General features: G+C 36.3%; 1 pseudogene; it reads right to left on the minus strand.

Annotated features, from left to right (window-relative positions):
* Window positions 1-641: 641 nt before the first annotated feature.
* LOC132562677 (outer dense fiber protein 3-like) lies at window positions 642-18,216 on the minus strand (annotated as a pseudogene).
* Between the last annotated feature and the right edge of the window lie 740 nt (window positions 18,217-18,956).

Raw genomic sequence — 18,956 nt, forward strand, 5'->3', positions numbered from 1 at the left:
GCATCACCTTACAGTAACTGATGTGAAGCATTTCTAGACCATTTCTGTATAACAAAACATGATTATCACACAAATAGTACGTAGTAGCAAATACACCTGTATTGAAAACAGAACCACCTTTATAATCAACACCAACAAAGAATGCCAGATATCTGTACGTATAAATAACCCCAAAAAACCCATTCACTCAGAGATTACAAAATTACTCATAATTCATAAGAAAATATTTACAAAATAAATAGATTTCTGATGTACAAAACCTGTTCTCACGATACATTTGTAGGCATTTGAAAATTGACCTATATAAACATATATAAATCTTAAAAGATACGATTAATATCATCACAATTTTTACATATGTACAATTGTATATATATACAGCTATACATTCACGACTGATTCAGCATATTTTGAATAACATATATGATAACTTTATCAGTAATTAAAACAACTACTTTCATCATATTCTCTTGCACATGTCCCATTTCTTTAATCAAAGCTCAGTCCAACCAAATACTGTGTAAATATTATCTGTACTTAAATTTTTTATTGTTTTTCAATTTTAATTGCCATTTAAAGTTTAGGGACAGTATAATAATCTAATCTCGTAATATTAATTTTCAAGTAAGATTTTTGGCCGTTAGTGTTAGATTTCTGTCACCAATTTGTGAGAAACACATGCAAGCTTATTCCAGTCTATGTATGTGTACTACTGGTAGAGTTCATTGTCAGATGAATCAGCAAAAACATTGATCATGACTAAACACTAAATAAAGAAAATGAATTTAAACATCAGTAATACTGTTCTCTGACAAAAATTAATATTGTATGTTCTTTTCCAGTGAGACAATCTACTGCTCCATGGTTGTTCTGTTTACATCTCTACGTAACGAGTTGTCTGCCCTGCACCGGGGTTCTTTTCCCTAAACAGAAGGTACTTCCTCTGTAATTTTCGTGGTGCGGAAGCCAGAATAGATGTAAGGACTGGCTCGACTCTTGAAAGTGGCCGCACTTGTCTGACCAAAGGCTGATGGTACTTTGTAAGCATTTGCAGCTGGGTTACCTCCCCCTGTAGAGAAATGATGATATCAATAGATTGATTATGTCTCAAAGTTATCATTGTTTTTATTTACCAGTATTTGTTTTATTTTCCCTTGGATAAAGTTAATATAAAGTTAAAATATGCCTTCCATTGGTTTGAAAAATGAAAATAAAGTCTGTCTCTGACTTTCTATATCTTGTCACTAGACAAATTAACAATGATTCAGTTCGATCTCGTCCCTGAACAAGCTTGTGATGTTTTGATTTCCCATTAACAACGCTAGGTTGACATCTTGATATCACACAGATACATCACGTGTTTCTGATTTGATATAAAAATCAAAGAAATGTATAGAAATTCTATCTTCCAAGCTTACTTCTGTTGCTCTTAGGGCGACTGGTCATGGTGTATTTTGGTGTTGAGTCTGCAAGACTTGGTGTATAGGCAGCAGGTCCTGGGCTCACCTTACCTTCAATGTGACAGGTTTATTCATGATTTCATACACATATATATAGCTATTCTTTCTTAAACGAGAAATCTTAGCTGGTGCCTCTTAATTACACATACATCAATGTATGGCTCCATCTTAAAATTGTAGACTGTATGATAGGAGATTTTTGCCAGTATCATCTTGTAGTTTAAATGTATGGTCATCAATTCAAGAATAAAAGCTTCCCTTAGTGATACTTCATATACTAAAAATACACATAATTATCATATATTAAATCTTTTTTGTTGCATTTTATTTTCGTGGTTTGTCCACAGCCAGAAAGAAAATGAAAGTTTCTACACAATGGTTGGGTTTTTGCATTAGCAAATTCTCCAATATTTAGTTTTTAACAAGAATTTCCTTCAATTCTAATTTTCATCATCATTTTACAAGATGTTTTTAATCTGTATATAGACAACAGGGGAAGTTATCCATCATCAAGATTTAAAAAAAAAATGATTATATCAATCATGCCAAACTTACTGTCAGGAACTTCAAAACGTTTGCCCATGGAGAAGGAGGGTGCTTTGCGGCCACCAGGAACGGTGTCATTCTGCTCTGCTTTGTAGGAGTTAGGGGCGGGGTTTTCATCTGTCAATCAAATAAAGATAAGTGAACGAGAACTAACATAACCAGCTGCCAGGTGTGATGATATGGTGTAAACATGAACAAAGTCTGTCAATTGGTTTATGAAATATCTTGTACGCATGATTATCTGGGACAACATACTTATAGACACTCAAACGTATTACTACAATCCCTTACATAAAGTGACATCCTTACAGAAACAGGGAGAGTATTTGGAATTCAAATTAAAGTACAGATGAGTAAACAATATAATTATTCTACATAAAAATTGATAAAACAAGTCTAAGAGACTGTAGAAGTGGTTATTTTGGTAACTTACAACAGTAATTTGTCAATGTGTAACATTTGACTATGTGTAACATTTGACCCTGACTGTAGTCTGTAACTTACAACAGTAAACTAACATACAATCCCTGACTGTAGTCGTAACTGACAACAGTAATTTGTCAATGTGTAACATTTGACCCTGACTGTAGTCTGTATGTAGTTACAACAGTAACAATGTTTTGAATTTGTCAGTGTAAGACAATATAATTTGTCAATGTGTAACATACAATTTGTGTTAACTACAACAGTAATTTGTTAACTGTGTAACATAATCGTAACTTACAACAGTAATTTGTCAATGTGTAACATACAATCCCTGACTGTAGTCCGTAACTTACAACAGTAATTTGTCAATGTGTAACATACAATCCCTGACTGTAGTCTGTAACTTACAACAGTAATTTGTCAATGTGTAACATACAATCCCTGACTGTAGTCTGTAACTTACAACAGTAATTTGTCAATGTGTAACATACAAACTGACAACAGTAAGTCAATGTGTAACTTACAACAGTAATTTGTCAATGTGTAACATTTGACCCTGACTGTAGTCTGTAACTTACAACAGTAATTGTAGTCCGTAACTTACAACAGTAATTTGTCAATGTGTAACATACAATCCCTGACTGTAGTCTGTAACTGACAACAGTAATTTGTCAATGTGTAACATACAATCCCTGACTGTAGTCTGTAACTGACAACAGTAATTTGTCAATGTGTAACATACAATCCCTGACTGTAGTCCGTAACTGACAACAGTAATTTGTCAATGTGTAACATACAATCCCTGACTGTAGTCCGTAACTGACAACAGTAATTTGTCAATGTGTAACATTTGACCCTGACTGTAGTCTGTAACTGACAACAGTAATTTGTCAATGTGTAACATTTGACCCTGACTGTAGTCTGTAACTGACAACAGTAATTTGTCAATGTGTAACATACAATCCCTGACTGTAGTCCGTAACTGACAACAGTAATTTGTCAATGTGTAACATACAATCCCTGACTGTAGTCTGTAACTGACAACAGTAATTTGTCAATGTGTAACATACAATCCCTGACTGTAGTCTGTAACTTACAACAGTAATTTGTCAATGTGTAACATACAATCCCTGACTGTAGTCTGTAACTTACAACAGTAATTTGTCAATGTGTAACATACAATCCCTGACTGTAGTCTGTAACTTACAACAGTAATTTGTCAATGTGTAACATACAATCCCTGACTGTAGTCCGTAACTGACAACAGTAATTTGTCAATGTGTAACATACAATCCCTGACTGTAGTCTGTAACTGACAACAGTAATTTGTCAATGTGACTGTAGTCTGTAACTGACAACAGTAATTTGTCAATGTGTAACATACAACCCCTGACTGTATTTGTCAATGTGTAACATTTTGTCCCTGACTGTAGTCAGTAACTTACAACAGTAATTTGTCAATGTGTAACATACAATCCCTGACTGTAGTCTGTAACTTTCAACATTAATTTGTCAATGTGTAACATACAATCCCTGACCTGTAACTGACAACAGTAATTTGTCAATGTGTAACATACAATCCCTGACTGTAGTCCGTAACTGACAACAGTAATTTGTCAATGTGTAACATACAATCCCTGACTGTAGTCCGTAACTTACAACAGTAATTTGTCAATGTGTAACATTTGACCCTGACTGTAGTCCGTAACTGACAACAGTAATTTGTCAATGTGTAACATACAATCCCTGACTGTAGTCCGTAACTGACAACAGTAATTTGTCAATGTGTAACATACAATCCCTGACTGTAGTCTGTAACTGACAACAGTAATTTGTCAATGTGTAACATACAATCCCTGACTGTAGTCCGTAACTGACAACAGTAATTTGTCAATGTGTAACATACAATCCCTGACTGTAGTCCGTAACTGACAACAGTAATTTGTCCGTAACTGACAACAGTAATTTGTCAATGTGTAACATACAATCCCTGACTGTAGTCCGTAACTGACAACAGTAATTTGTCAATGTGTAACATTTGACCCTGACTGTAGTCTGTAACTTACAACAGTAATTTGTCAATGTGTAACATACAATCCCTGACTGTAGTCCGTAACTGACAACAGTAATTTGTCAATGTGTAACATACAATCCCTGACTGTAGTCCGTAACTGACAACAGTAATTTGTCCGTAACTGACAACAGTAATTTGTCAATGTGTAACATACAATCCCTGACTGTAGTCCGTAACTGACAACAGTAATTTGTCAATGTGTAACATACAATCCCTGACTGTAGTCTGTAACTTACAACAGTAATTTGTCAATGTGTAACATACAATTTCCCTGACTGTAGTCTGTAACTGACAACAGTAATTTGTCAATGTGTAACATACAATCCCTGACTGTAGTCTGTAACTGACAACAGTAATTTGTCAATGTGTAACATACAATCCCTGACTGTAGTCCGTAACTGACAACAGTAATTTGTCAATGTGTAACATACAATCCCTGACTGTAGTCTGTAACTTACAACAGTAATTTGTCAATGTGTAACATTTGACCCTGACTGTAGTCCGTAACTTACAACAGTAATTTGTCAATGTGTAACATTTGACCCCTGGCTGTAGTCCGTAACTGACAACAGTAATTTGTCAATGTGTAACATGATCCCTGACTGTAGTCTGTAACTTACAACAGTAATTTGTCAATGTGTAACATACAATCCCTGACTGTAGTCCGTAACTGACAACAGTAATTTGTCAATGTGTAACATACAATCCCTGACTGTAGTCCGTAACTGACAACAGTAATTTGTCAATGTGTAACATACAATCCCTGACTGTAGTCTGTAACTTACAACAGTAATTTGTCAATGTGTAACATACAATCCCTGACTGTAGTCTGTAACTGACAACAGTAATTTGTCAATGTGTAACATACAATCCCTGACTGTAGTCCGTAACTGACAACAGTAATTTGTCAATGTGTAACATACAATCCCTGACTGTAGTCTGTAACTTACAACAGTAATTTGTCTGTAACTTACAACAGTAATTTGTCTGTAACTTACAACAGTAATTTGTCTGTAACTTACAACAGTAATTTGTCAATGTGTAACATACAATCCCTGACTGTAGTCTGTAACTTACAACAGTAATTTGTCAATGTGTAACATTTGACCCTGACTGTAGTCTGTAACTTACAACAGTAATTTGTCAATGTGTAACATACAATCCCTGACTGTAGTCTGTAACTTACAACAGTAATTTGTCAATGTGTAACATTTGTTGATCCCTGACTGTAGTCTGTAACTGACAACAGTAATTTGTCAATGTGTAACATACAATCCCTGACTGTAGTCTGTAACTGACAACAGTAATTTGTCAATGTGTAACATACAATCCCTGACTGTAGTCTGTAACTGACAACAGTAATTTGTCAATGTGTAACATTTGACCCAATAGTAATTTGTCAATGTGTAACATTTGACCCTGACTGTAGTCCGTAACTGACAACAGTAATTTGTCAATGTGTAACATTTGACCCTGACTGTAGTCTGTAACTTACAACAGTAATTTGTTCGTAACTGACAACAGTAATTTGTCAATGTGTAACATACAATCCCTGACTGTAGTCTGTAACTTACAACAGTAATTTGTCAATGTGTAACATACAATCCCTGACTGTAGTCTGTAACTTACAACAGTAATTTGTCTGTAACTTACAACAGTAATTTGTCAATGTGTAACATACAATCCCTGACTGTAGTCTGTAACTGACAACAGTAATTTGTCAATGTGTAACATACAATCCCTGACTGTAGTCCGTAACTGACAACAGTAATTTGTCAATGTGTAACATACAATCCCTGACTGTAGTCTGTAACTTACAACAGTAATTTGTCAATGTGTAACATACAATTGACCCTGACTGTAGTCCGTAACTGACAACAGTAATTTGTCAATGTTTAACATACAATCCCTGACTGTAGTCTGTAACTGACAACAGTAATTTGTCAATGTGTAACATACAATCCCTGACTGTAGTCTGTAACTGACAACAGTAATTTGTCAATGTGTAACATTTGACCCCTGACTGTAGTCTGTAACTGACAACAGTAATTTGTCAATGTGTAACATTTGACCCTGACTGTAGTCCGTAACTGACAACAGTAATTTGTCAATGTGTAACATACAATCCCTGACTGTAGTCTGTAACTTACAACAGTAATTTGTCAATGTGTAACATTTGACCCTGACTGTAGTCCGTAACTGACAACAGTAATTTGTCAATGTGTAACATACAATCCCTGACTGTAGTCCGTAACTTACAACAGTAATTTGTCAATGTGTAACATTTGACCCCTGGCTGTAGTCCGTAACTGACAACAGTAATTTGTCAATGTGTAACATTTGACCCTGACTGTAGTCTGTAACTTACAACAGTAATTTGTCAATGTGTAACATACAATCCCTGACTGTAGTCTGTAACTGACAACAGTAATTTGTCAATGTGTAACATTTGACCCTGACTGTAGTCCGTAACTGACAACAGTAATTTGTCAATGTGTAACATTTGACCCTGACTGTAGTCCGTAACTGACAACAGTAATTTGTCAATGTGTAACATACAATCCCTGACTGTAGTCTGTAACTTACAACAGTAATTTGTCAATGTGTAACATACAATCCCTGACTGTAGTCCGTAACTGACAACAGTAATTTGTCAATGTGTAACATACAATCCCTGACTGTAGTCTGTAACTTACAACAGTAATTTGTCAATGTGTAACATTTGACCCTGACTGTAGTCTGTAACTTACAACAGTAATTTGTCAATGTGTAACATACAATCCCTGACTGTAGTCTGTAACTTACAACAGTAATTTGTCAATGTGTAACATACAATCCCTGACTGTAGTCTGTAACTGACAACAGTAATTTGTCAATGTGTAACATTTGACCCTGACTGTAGTCTGTAACTGACAACAGTAATTTGTCAATGTGTAACAACCCTGACTGTAGTCTGTAACTGACAACAGTAATTTGTCTGACCCTGACTAGTCAGTAATTTGTCAATGTGTAACTTGACAACAGTAATTTGTCAATGTGTAACATACAATCCCTGACCTGTAACTACAACAGTAATTTGTCAATGTGTAGTCTGTAGTGTAACTTACAACAGTAATTTGTCAATGTGTAACATTTGACCCTGACTGTAGTTACAACAGTAACTGACAACAGTAATTTGTCAATGTGTAACATTCCCTGACCTGTAACTTACAACAGTAATTTGTCAATGTGTGACCCTGACTGTAGTCTGTAACTTACAACAGTAATTTGTCAATGTGTAACATACAATCCCTGACTGTAGTCTGTAACTGACAACAGTAATTTGTCAATGTGTAACATTTGACCCTGACTGTAGTCCGTAACTGACAACAGTAATTTGTCAATGTGTAACATTTGACCCTGACTGTAGTCTGTAACTGACAACAGTAATTTGTCAATGTGTAACATTTGACCCTGACTGTAGTCTGTAACTGACAACAGTAATTTGTCAATGTGTAACATACAATCCCTGACTGTAGTCTGTAACTGACAACAGTAATTTGTCAATGTGTAACATACAATCCCTGACTGTAGTCTGTAACTTACAACAGTAATTTGTCAATGTGTAACATACAATCCCTGACTGTAGTCTGTAACTGACAACAGTAATTTGTCAATGTGTAACATTGTGTAACACCCTGACTGTAGTCTGTAACTGACAACAGTAATTTGTCAATGTGTAACATACAATCCCTGACTGTAGTCTGTAACTTACAACAGTAATTTGTCTGTAACTGACAACAGTAATTTGTCAATGTGTAACATACAATCCCTGACTGTAGTCTGTAACTTACAACAGTAATTTGTCAATGTGTAACATACAATCCCTGACTGTAGTCTGTAACTGACAACAGTAATTTGTCAATGTGTAACATACAATCCCTGACTGTAGTCTGTAACTGACAACAGTAATTTGTCAATGTGTAACATACAATCCCTGACTGTAGTCTGTAACAGTAATTTGTTACAACAGTAATTTGTCAATGTGTAACATTTACCCTGACTGTATCCCTGACTGTAGTCTGTAACTGACAACAGTAATTTGTCAATGTGTAACATTCCCTGACTGTAGTCTGTAACTGACAACAGTAATTTGTCAATGTGTAACATTTGACCCTGACTGTAGTGTAACTGACAACAGTAATTTGTCAATGTGTAACATACAACAATCCCTGACAACAGTAACAATGTGTAGTGACCTGTAACTGACAACAGTAATTTGTCAATGTGTAACATACAATCCCTGACTGTAGTCCGTAACTTACAACAGTAATTTGTCAATGTGTAACATAAAAACCATGAGTGTATACCGTAACTTACAACAGTAATTTGTCAATGTGTAACATCAATGTGTAACCCTGACTGTAGTCTGTAACTTACAACAGTAATTTGTCAATGTGTAACATACCATCCCTGACTGTAGTCTGTAACTTACAACAGTAATTTGTCAATGTGTAACATACAATCCCTGACTGTAGTCTGTAACTGACAACAGTAATTTGTCAATGTGTAACATTTGACCCTGACTGTAGTCTGTAACTTACAACAGTAATTTGTCAATGTGTAACATACAATCCCTGACTGTAGTCTGTAACTGACAACAGTAATTTGTCAATGTGTAAATTTTGTCCCTGACTGTAGTCTGTAACTGACAACAGTAATTTGTCAATGTGTAACATACAATCCCTGACTGTAGTCTGTAACTGACAACAGTAATTTGTCAATGTGTAACATACAATCCCTGACTGTAGTCTGTAACTTACAACAGTAATTTGTCAATGTGTAACATTTGACTGACTGTAGTCTGTAACTTACAACAGTAATTTGTCAATGTGTAACATACATTTGATCCCTGACTGTCAATGTGTCTGTAACTTACAACAGTAATTTGTCAATGTGTAACATTTGACCCTGACTGTAGTCCGTAACTTACAACAGTAATTTGTCAATGTGTAACATTTGACCCTGACTGTAGTCCGTAACTTACAACAGTAATTTGTCAATGTGTACAACAGTAATTTGTCAATGTGTAACATTTGACCCTGACTGTAGTCTGTAACTTACAACAGTAATTTGTCAATGTGTAACATTTGACCCTGACTGTAGTCTGTAACTTACAACAGTAATTTGTCAATGTGTAACATACAATCCCTGACTGTAGTCTGTAACTGACAACAGTAATTTGTCAATGTGTAACATTCAATCCCTGACTGTAGTCAGTAACTGACAACAGTAATTTGTCAATGTGTAACATTTGATCCTGACTGTAGTCTGTAACTTACAACAGTAATTTGTCAATGTGTAACATACAATCCCTGACTGTAGTCTGTAACTGACAACAGTAATTTGTCAATGTGTAACATACAATCCCTGACTGTAGTCTGTAACTGACAACAGTAATTTGTCAATGTGTAACATTTGACCCTGACTGTAGTCCGTAACTTACAACAGTAATTTGTCAATGTGTAACATTTGACCCTGACTGTAGTCTGTAACTTACAACAGTAATTTGTCAATGTGTAACATACAATCCCTGACTGTAGTCTGTAACTGACAACAGTAATTTGTCAATGTGTAACATACAATCCCTGACTGTAGTCTGTAACTTACAACAGTAATTTGTCAATGTGTAACATACAAACTGTAGTGTAACTTACAACAGTAATTTGTCAATGTGTAACATACAATCCCTGACTGTAGTCTGTAACTTACAACAGTAATTTGTCAATGTGTAACATACAATCCCTGACTGTAGTCTGTAACTTACAACAGTAATTTGTCAATGTGTAACATTTGACCCTGACTGTAGTCCGTAACTGACAACAGTAATTTGTCAATGTGTAACATTTGACCCTGACTGTAGTCCGTAACTTACAACAGTAATTTGTCAATGTAACATACAAACCCTGACTGTAGTATGTAACTTACAACAGTAATTTTTCCATGTTTATCAATTTACCCCTGACTGTAGTCTGTAACTTACAACAGTAATTTGTCAATGTGTAACATTTGACCCTGACTGTAGTCTGTAACCAGTAATTTGTAATGAAAAACATCAGAACATACAATGATATATCACCACCCTAGCACCATGATCATCTTACACTTAAGAGTGATTTTTTTAACTTTACATTGGCTAAAAACTGCACTGTTATAGGGTGATGACTTGTATGTAGGAATAAGTTAACAGTGGTGTTATAGGGTGATGACTTGTATGTAGGAATAGGTTAACAGTGGTGTTATAGGGTGATGACTTGTATGTAGGAATAGGTTAACAGTGGTGTTATAGGGTGATGACTTGGATGTAGGAATAGGTTAATGGTGGTGTTATAGGTGATGACTTGTATGTAGGAATAGGTTAACGGTGGTGTTATAAGGTGATGACGTGTATGTAGGAATAGGCTTAATGGTGATGTTTTAGGCTTAAGGGAAGGAAGGCATGTTTCTGTGTCTATTTACCTTTAGATGTGTAGTGGAGAGAGTTGGAGACAGAAGACATGTTTCTGTGTCTATTTACCTTTAGACGTGTAGTGGAGAGAGCTGGAGACAGAAGGCATGTTTCTGTGTCTATTTACCTTTAGATGTGTAGTGGAGAGAGTTGGAGACAGAAGGCATGTTTCTGTGTCTATTTACCTTTAGACGTGTAGTGGAGAGAGCTGGAGACAGAAGGCATGTTTCTGTGTCTATTTACCTTTAGACGTGTAGTGGAGAGAGTTGGAGACAGAAGACATGTTTCTGTGTCTATTTACCTTTAGACGTGTAGTGGAGAGAGCTGGAGACAGAAGGCATGTTTCTGTGTCTATTTACCTTTAGATGTGTAGTGGAGAGAGTTGGAGACAGAAGGCATGTTTCTGTGTCTATTTACCTTTAGACGTGTAGTGGAGAGAGCTGGAGACAGAAGGCATGTTTCTGTGTCTATTTACCTTTAGATGTGTAGTGGAGAGAGTTGGAGACAGAAGGCATGTTTCTGTGTCTATTTACCTTTAGACGTGTAGTGGAGAGAGCTGGAGACAGAAGGCATGTTTCTGTGTCTATTTACCTTTAGATGTGTAGTGGAGAGAGTTGGAGACAGAAGGCATGTTTCTGTGTCTATTTACCTTTAGACGTGTAGTGGAGAGAGTTGGAGACAGAAGACATGTTTCTGTGTCTATTTACCTTTAGACGTGTAGTGGAGAGAGTTGGAGACAGAAGGCATGTTTCTGTGTCTATTTACCTTTAGACGTGTAGTGGAGAGAGTTGGGAGACAGAAGGCATGTTTCTGTGTCTATTTACCTTTAGACGTGTAGTGGAGAGAGTCAGGGAAGGAAGGCTTGGTCCTCTGTCTATTTGTATATACAGGGTTATTTTTCATATTTTTTTTGGACAGAGAGTAGTCTGCAGGTCCAGGAGTTGTTGGCTCTGTAACAAGAAAATAACACATAAAAACAAAAGATATCTGGTGTTTGAAAAAGAGATAATGCCGTACATCGACAGTGTATCAGTCATTTAAACATTTTTACAGATAAATATTTATATAGAGAAAGGACCAGGCTACAATTATCAATAATGTCGTCAATAATCCAGGACAATATCATACATTTTATGCCTGAAACCTGACTTACTATATACAGTCTCAGTATTGAAAGATGATTCTGTTTGTATCTTGTGCCTTATGCTAAAAATTATAACTATATTGGTTCACAAGCTCAAAGCTTCAGAATCAACAAAAATATTTTATCTCCCTGTTAGACTTCTCCAAGGAGTCTGAAGCCAGGAATCTTTCCTTTGTGTTCTTACAACTAAAGTCTGGACTGCTTCCTATCAGTCGTGACGACTAAAGCCAAAGCCAGGACTATTTCCTATCAGTCCTGACAACTAAAGCCTGGACTATTTCCTATCAGTCCTGACAACTAAAGCCAGGACTATTTCCTATCAGTCCTGACGACTAAAGCCAGGACTATTTCCTATCAGTCCTGTCAACTAAAGCCAGGACTATTTCCTATCAGTCCTGACGACTAAAGCCAGGACTATTTCCTATCAGTCCTGTCAACTAAAGCCAGGACTATTTCCTATCAGTCCTGTCAACTAAAGCCAGGACTATTTCCTATCAGTCCTGTCAACTAAAGCCAGGACTAAAGCCAGGACTATTTCCTATCAGTCCTGACAACTAAAGCCAGGACTATTTCCTATCAGTCAACCTAAGCTGGGTAAAAGAATATACTCTCCTTGTTTTTATGTTCAACATTATCTTAAAACATGACAAGTTAAATCTCAATGATAATCATGCAATCATTGTCAAACATTAGATATGAGCAAGTTCACTGCTGGGTATTTCATGATTTTCTATACAAAAATACCAGACCTTCTTAAATTGACACAAAAATGTCAGTCAATCATGCTGTGAATGTTGTATGTTAAAATAACTGAAAGTGAGTAACTATCAAAGCACACAATATTATAAATAAGTGATCATTTTAAACACAAGTAATCTTCATGACATGATATGCTTTGCTTCAAACCCAGGGAGATAACTGAAGTCAGAGAAAAGAAATAAAAAATTAGACCTTCAGACTTTTGTTGGTAGATGCATTGGTATCAATATTTGAATGTTCGAGTAGATATGGATATATAGTCACTGTATTATACAGTTAGCAAATACCTGGTGAAATGATCGGTTACATGAGTGCCCAGTATTAGCCTGTGTTTATATATGTAGCTCAAATGGTAAACCTATTAAATCCAGCTTGGTGAAGTGGTGTACGTATTAATCAGACCCACAAATCAAAACCAGCTTCAGTAAGCACATGCAGGGTGAATCCGCTAGCAATTGTTAATATCATTTGTTTTACCTCCAAATAATGAATGGAGTCGTCTGCCCTTGAGGGCCACCCCAGGCTGATTGGATTGCTTTAATTTGTCTACACTCTTTGCGTAAATATCCTCTATTTTTGAAGGAATGTAACCTTGACGACGTGGACGACTTTTAGCAGCGTCAGGTCTCCTCGGTTCCAAGTCATCTGCAAGGTGCACTTTCTCAAACATTTCATTAGATATAAATGGTCTTTGATTTGTTTTAAAAACCTTGGATTTTCCCAGTAAAGCTGTTTCTATAGCACGTCGTCCCCAAAGTGGAGCAATGTCATATGCACCAGGTCCAGGGTTGGAGTTTACCAACTGCGGCAACAGGAAAATAGCATTTGTGCCCTTAGCTTCATTAAAGGGATGCCTTCTACTACCCTTTAATGTAAAACCTTCCTTTGGGGGCTTTTGTGGTGTGGGTGCATACTTGAATGCATTCTTAGCCTCCCAAAATCCATGGTGATGTGGATTCACATCAAGTGGATCAACATTTGGTTTGAAGGGATCTACACGGAATCCCTTTAAGCTGACAGCGAATCCAGTCTTACCGAGCCCTTTATTATCTTGAAGGTTGTAGGTGTTTGGACCGGGAGTAACATCCAGAACCCGTGGAACCAGAAATGTTGACCCTTTTTTTATTGGGGTATAGGTCTTCTTGCGGTCTCCTGTGAGACTGACAGCTATAGACGTTCCTACTGTGGTCTGAATATTGTAAGCATTTGGTCCTGGAGTATTTTCAAATACCCTAGGTCTAGTACCACCATTATAGGCAGATTTTGGGTCGAAGGAACGTTGGGTTGATGTTCTATCAATGGACATCCTTGAAAATGTTGAATTTAATCTGAAATAATTTGAAATGAAAATGACAGAATTTTTGCTCCATTATCAAGAAAAGAGAGATTGATATAAAAAAAACACACTCACCTTCAGGGTCAATCCAACGACACGCCAGAGTTATCGGCTTTTTGTTAAATTTCATAGAGTTGCGCAAGTAGTAGGTGGCAGGAGATGGGCTCTGAAATACTGTAGCATAGCAACACATGAGTTTTTTACCATGGTAACATTAACAAATTAGTGAAGAAGCCCCTGAAATACTGTTGCATAGTAACACATGAGTAACCATGGTAACATTAACAGATTAGTTTAAGAGGGGTGCTGAAGTACTGTAGCATAGCAACACATGGATCACCATGGTAACATTAACAGATTAGCTTAAGAGGGGTACTGAAATACTGTAGCATAGCAACACATGAGTCACCATGGTAACATTAACAGATTAGTTTAAGAGGGGTGCTGAAGTACTGTAGCATAGCAACACATGAGTCACCATGGTAACATTAACAGATTAGTTTAAGAGGGGTGCTGAAGTACTGTAGCATAGCAACACATGAGTCACCATGGTAACATTAACAGATTAGTTTAAGAGGGGTGCTGAAGTACTGTAGCATAGCAACACATTAGAACACACGAAGACCCACCTGCACGTAAGAAATGTCTTCACAAGCCTTCCCATCATATTTGTATCATAAGTGACTATATTGGACTTCCAGAAGCTTAAAAGTTTCGTGTTGATTTTACAACATACTATTTGCTCCAAATATGTCACAGTAACCTACTTTCAGTATACATGAATTAAAATTATTATGAATTAAAAATACGTAAGTCACCATGACAAGGTGCAGGTCACCATGACAATATTTTAGTCACCTTATCATGTTAGTCATCATGACAATATATTTGTCCCATATTGTAGTCACCATTACAACATTTTAGTAACCATAATACATTAGTACCCATGACAATATGTTAGTAACCACAACATTGTGTATGTCACCATGACAATAAATTATAGTAACCATTATGATTTTTCATTCACAAAGACGATATTCATACATGCCGATATATACTAGAGATCTGCATACCTCCGTGGACAATTTCCTTTGCCTTCCCGGAGATGGTCACAGATGTGGCTTTACCGATGGTGGTTCCAAGATTATATGTTCCTGGGCCTGGACTCTCTGTAAAGGTTGCTGATGAGAAAAAGAAAATCTGTCAATATTTTTTATCAGGAATCCCATTATAAAGGTAACTTTGTCCCCTGAGGGACAAATAAAAACAATTTATGAACAAATCACGCAGAGGTATATTGAGTTTATTACATTATGGTAATATGGGCTAAGGGGCTATAACAGCTGTGGTGCTTGCCAAGACATTGAAGCTGCTAGCTGAGATATGTACCTGAAGAGAGGCAACTTAACTATTTACTGCCAAATAGAATTCTTGGGGGACTTTAGAATTACATAATGAAGTAAAATGCCAAATTGAAGATGTACCACAGCTGAAAATTACAATAATTATCATTGTCAGAAAAGCTTAAATCAATTAATATTCATGAAATGGAGCTCTACAATAAGCCTAAAAATCAATTATATCTTTAAATTTAAGTTCATTTAAAGTTGCCAAATTAGGAAAAAAATTCATGCATTTATCAAATTTGTATATAAAATTTAGAAATTTAATTTGAAAATATCTATCATTAGAGAGTTGATAATATTCTGACTTCCTTTACCTTTCCATTTTGACAGTGACAATAACTTACCTCTCTTAACACTGGGAGTTGGTGGGAGTTTGGATCCAAAGGAATAGGAGGCTCCAGAAGGGGGATCCTTTATGTAGTAGTCCCCTGGACCTGTCATTTATAAATCATACCAAACTTATTGGTCTCCTCCACAAAAGAGTTCCAAACATAAATTAGAGGGGATGAGCACATACATTTGGTAATCTGCTTCTATGATCTTGTTTGATCAATGACTACAAAAATATTAAAGGAAAAACAAAGCATTTGATTAAGTTCTTTTTGATATATAAGGGATTTTAATTCTCAAATTGAACAATTAAAGACGCATCTTTGCTGTAAAAATATTTTAATTTTTTATCAAAGATTATTTTCTCAGAGGGCTCATTTGAATTTACCAAACAACTTTTGGATGTGGCCATTGATATGTAATTGATACCTGGAGGTGGTATCATGGAGCTACACATTGTAACATACGATACCTGGTCCTTCAGTGTAGCTGATATTTCTGGCTGAACCAAAGGATTTTTCGTGGCCTCGTTTCCAGTAGCTTGAGTTTGGACGGTAGTTGGGGCCAGGAGTTTGAAACCCTGAACAAAATTAACACAGAAAACTATAATGGAACAGATTTATTCTCAGTTTACTTTATCCAAAATTGATGACACTGATTTCTACATTAATATGTTTGATCAAATAAATGAAATAATTTTACCAGTGACCAGGCAGATGATTTAGACACACTCGAGTCTAATGTACATACTTTACATTAGTTTTATTTTGTGATTTCATATATATAATCATTTCCTATTGAAACTTCCATAAAGGTGAATTTGGAATTTTTTTCATGCACACATATATTTTACTGATTTCATCATAACATGTTTGTCAGCAAGGTAAGACATCAACTTTATAAGTTATTGTCAAATTATCACAGGAGATGTTCTGGATACTTTACCGTGTGTGTCTGCAGGTTGCACACTACAGTTTGGTGGCCCGGTATAAATCACGGCAGGCTGTTTGTGGGCAATGCTGTATTTTGGCCCCTCTTTGCCGAGTTTGTGTTCCACATTATATTTAGCAGGTCCAATCACAGTACAACTTTTGGCAGCTTCCTCATCAAAGAAACTTTTGCCCCGACTTTTGAGTGTGGAGTTTTTCTTCTTCCAGATCAAATCTCCTGTAGTTATATAGTCAGAGGGCCCTGGTAACCCTTTACCTACTGTAAATACCACACAAGTTGTTAATAAAGGACGAAAGGACAATAAAAAAGACAAAAAATATACAACAGTTTTGACACACAATAAATTGATTAAAGTAAAAACATCATCAACTGTCAGAAAATCTCAACAGTGATGTCATTTCCTGCTCCGAGTGAAGCACATTGTCAAATGTGAGTTTGATTTCTGATAGTGACATCATTGTGGACCATGCTAGGTTACAATTTTGAAGTACACTGTACATTACTATAACATAAACTGTAAAATCCTTAATTTTTGTGAGTGGATTATTTTCTCTGATATTGCTGGTACTCATTAGATATTCCAGGAATCAATAAGCTATTAAAGTATTAATGGTTAGATACAGAAAGAGGTCAGTAAACAACTTGATGAACACAGAACTGGGATGGATGGGTCACAGAATGCGGATGGATGGGTCACAGAATGCGGATGAATAGGTCATAGAATTAGAATGGATGGGTCATAAAATTTGGATGGACAGATCACAGAATACGGATGGATGGGTCACAGAATTAGGAATGATGGGTCATAAAATTTGGATGGACAGATCACAGAATAGGGATGGATAGGTTACAGAATACGGATGGATGGGTCACAGAATACGGATGGATGGGTCACAGCATTAGGATGAATGGGAAACAGAACTGGGATGGATGGGTCACAGAACTGGGATGGATGGGTCACAGAACTGGGATGGGTGGGTCACAGAACTGGGATGGATGGGTCACAGAATGGGGATGGATGGGTCACAGAATACGGATGGATGGGTCACAGAATGGGGATGGATGGGTCACAGCATTAGGATGGATGGGTCACAGAACTGGGATGGATGGGTCACAGAATTCAGATTAAAAGGTTAAGGAAGAGCAGATTTTTTGAGAATGGAATGGAAAAGAGAAAAACAGCAAGATTGAGAGAGAGGTAAGTAAACACCTTGATGGACACAGAACTGGGATGGACGAGTCAAAGACGAGATGACTAACCTTCATTGTTAGCGCGGTGCTTGCCTACAATGGAGTACTGTGGTGCTGACTTGCCAATATGGGGGAAGTAGTTGGCTGGTCCAGGGGCAGGGTCACCTGCAGAGGTCAAATGAATATATATATATTATTCAGTGAAGATCAAAGGTCACATGACTGTTGATAAGGCTATAAATGTATGTCATGCTATTATTTCAACAAACAATTGTAGGGATATATGGGAAGGTCAAAGGTCAGAAAAATATTTTAATTTATTTATCAAAAAGAGACTTGTTAAACAGATAACACACTCCTGGTGAAAAACTCTTAATACTGTAATCAATTTGTCATAATTCTTTTTAACTCAAAACTAAAATTGAGAAAAAATTGAGAAAGTACCCCAGTCACATGTATTTGGAGTTTCAGTAGAAAGACTAACGAATGTTAAATAATTGTCTCGTCATAATCCTCTAGATATACATCAGTACATTTCAACCACAATTCTCCTTCCCCATCCCTACATCTTCCTTACTCTAGAAATACATCATTAATAATACAGCTTGTTTGTCACAAATTCATACAGTTATGATAAACAAATAACACAAAAACAGAAACAATTCAGTGAAATTACAAAGATACCATATGTCCCCAAACAATTAAATTTAAAATGCAGACACCTGAAAGCAAAAATACCTACCTCATTTAATCATTGAAAGAGGTTTCATATAGAGACTAATCCTATACACCTGGACAGTGCCAAGCTATGACTTCATATCTAATGTTGTCTCATGTACAGATCAC

Source organism: Ylistrum balloti, unplaced genomic scaffold (assembly GCF_031769215.1).
Source record: "Ylistrum balloti isolate Yb309-2 unplaced genomic scaffold, AGI_CSIRO_Ybal_v1 Utg371478, whole genome shotgun sequence".
Taxonomy (NCBI): domain Eukaryota; kingdom Metazoa; phylum Mollusca; class Bivalvia; order Pectinida; family Pectinidae; genus Ylistrum; species Ylistrum balloti.